This window comes from Limulus polyphemus, unplaced genomic scaffold, assembly GCF_000517525.1.
Source record: "Limulus polyphemus unplaced genomic scaffold, Limulus_polyphemus-2.1.2 Scaffold8660, whole genome shotgun sequence".
In the NCBI taxonomy this organism is placed as follows: Eukaryota; Metazoa; Arthropoda; class Merostomata; order Xiphosura; family Limulidae; genus Limulus; species Limulus polyphemus.
The window spans coordinates 3,442-5,489 of NW_013674270.1; the positions used below are offsets into that span (position 1 = coordinate 3,442).

Sequence of the window (2,048 nt, forward strand, 5' to 3'; positions counted from 1 at the left end):
TATGTCCTGTCTGTGCTCTTCGTTGTAATGTTGCCAGCATGGCTTCTTTCTGTGGCACCCGTTCCTGCCTATTCATTCCTTGGCTAGACGCCCTCTGTTTATGAGCTTTCTCCTTCCATCGTGACCAATTGTTGTTTTTTTTAATTTGATTGGCTTATTTTTCCTTATCGTCTTCTTCCCATAATTTGTTCCAGGTGTCTTCTCATCAGATCAGACACCTTACCTTTTCCCCTGTGTCTCATCTCCATTGTCCCTTTAAGGAAATTCTTCAGTCAGGCGTGTGTACTACTCCACATACCTTAATATCTATCTATCTGCATCAGATCGCTGTATCTTCATCTTTGGGTTTTCGTCTTCTGCCTGTAGCCATTCTTCTGAGCTCTGTGAGACTGTGACTGGGTAAGTTACTTTTTATATATATAAATATGTATCTTCTTTTTCAGGGGCATTTCCCTTTTCTTCTTTTTTACTGTCTAGATCCTGCTATGTGGTGAGTGGTGCCTGACCAGGTGTGCTTGTCATAATCAAATCTGCACTGTCAGGCCATGTTGAATGCTTAATTCTACTTTCCATGGCCATAGCATGTGTACTATTGAGATGGGTTGTTTCACAAAATCGCTTGTAGATTTGTCCTCATGATATACTTGCTTCATAAATATGCCTGTTCTGGACTTCATTAAATGATAAGGATATAGTTTCCCATCCCTTAGATTGAATAAATTAGGTATTGTCTGCTTTTCAAAATAGGGTTTTCATGGTCACCCATTGCACCGTCTCTGATGTCGTCATACCTCCAGAATCTCCACTGCATTCCCCTCCCCCTCTTTTCTTCCAGTGGAGTATGGGAGTCCTTCCCACTTCCAAGCTGCTGGATTGGTGGACCATGGAGGCATCCTCCTGAATGTGATAATGATAAACTATACATATAATGAAAAAATATTCAGTTTAGAGTAGGGCAGGAGAACAATGGTGGGATAGGGATCCGAACCACCATATAACAAATCTTAACCACACAGAGTACTGGAATGTGGGTGAAAGTAACAGGATATGATCTAAGGTGTAGAGTGGTTCGGGCACGATGAACCATACACTAAAAGTCAACTGCATCCAAAACCCAGGCTGACAGGAACCGACATTTACGTGGGAGTAGGATGAGGATCATGCCATCAGTAAGTCAACTACAATACAAAACTCAGGCCACCGAGAACTGACATCCACATGGGGATAGGAAAGAAAATCAAACCACCGGTAAGACAACTACAATCCAAAACCCAAGCCACCGGGAACTGACATCCATGTGGGAGTAGGAAAGAGGATCATACCATCTTAACCTCAAGTTCAGCAGACCACAGGGAATCCCATACCCCCAATCTATGAACAGGACACATGAGAGCAATGTAAGAAAGTGATTGACCGATCTGGGAACCCAACAGTTGGACAATTGGTATTGTAAAGATGTCTATGTAATGTAAACATCTCACTCAAAACCAATCTGACAGGAACCACCCCTAGCGCAATAACATCCTCTGTATAATAAAAGATGGAGCATTAGACCATCATATCATCATCATTCCCATAGGGATGTGCTCCTTCCTTTTTTCTGCCAATGTCTGTGACACCTCATTCCAAACTGGGTGAAGAGTATACCTGGTACAGATGTGGTGCAGTCTCCTCTCCTATGAGGGTTTATTCTTTTAATGTGTTCTTTGGATGCTTTCAAAGAATGCTGCTTTGTTTTTCTCTTGCACCATATCCTCCACCTATTCATTGTGGGATTCTAGCTATTTATGTGAGAAGAGGTTAGGTACAGTATTCGAAGTTATAATTTTACTATACTAAAAATGTATTTCTGATAGGTACTTGCCTCCTCTCACCCTTCCTTCCCTCTGCCAAAACTCGAAGTGATAGTTCGGTAGAATCGAACAGAGGTAGTCACATGCGTGTGTTGCACTCTTATTGATGGAGAGTTATTCCATTATGAGTTACACACGAGACACATTTGAAGCAGTTGATTATATAGAGGGCAGCACTGAATGAGAATAACTGAA

General features: G+C 41.8%; 1 long non-coding RNA gene across 1 annotated transcript in view; it reads left to right on the forward strand.

The window, feature by feature from the left end:
- The first annotated feature begins 268 nt into the window (after positions 1 to 268).
- The window catches only part of LOC111083223, a 4,199-nt gene continuing 2,419 nt past the window's right edge, over positions 269 to 2,048 (forward strand). Inside the window, exon 1 of the long non-coding RNA XR_002608887.1 lies at positions 269 to 399. This is a non-coding gene — a long non-coding RNA (uncharacterized LOC111083223). The remainder of the gene's footprint in view (positions 400 to 2,048) is intronic.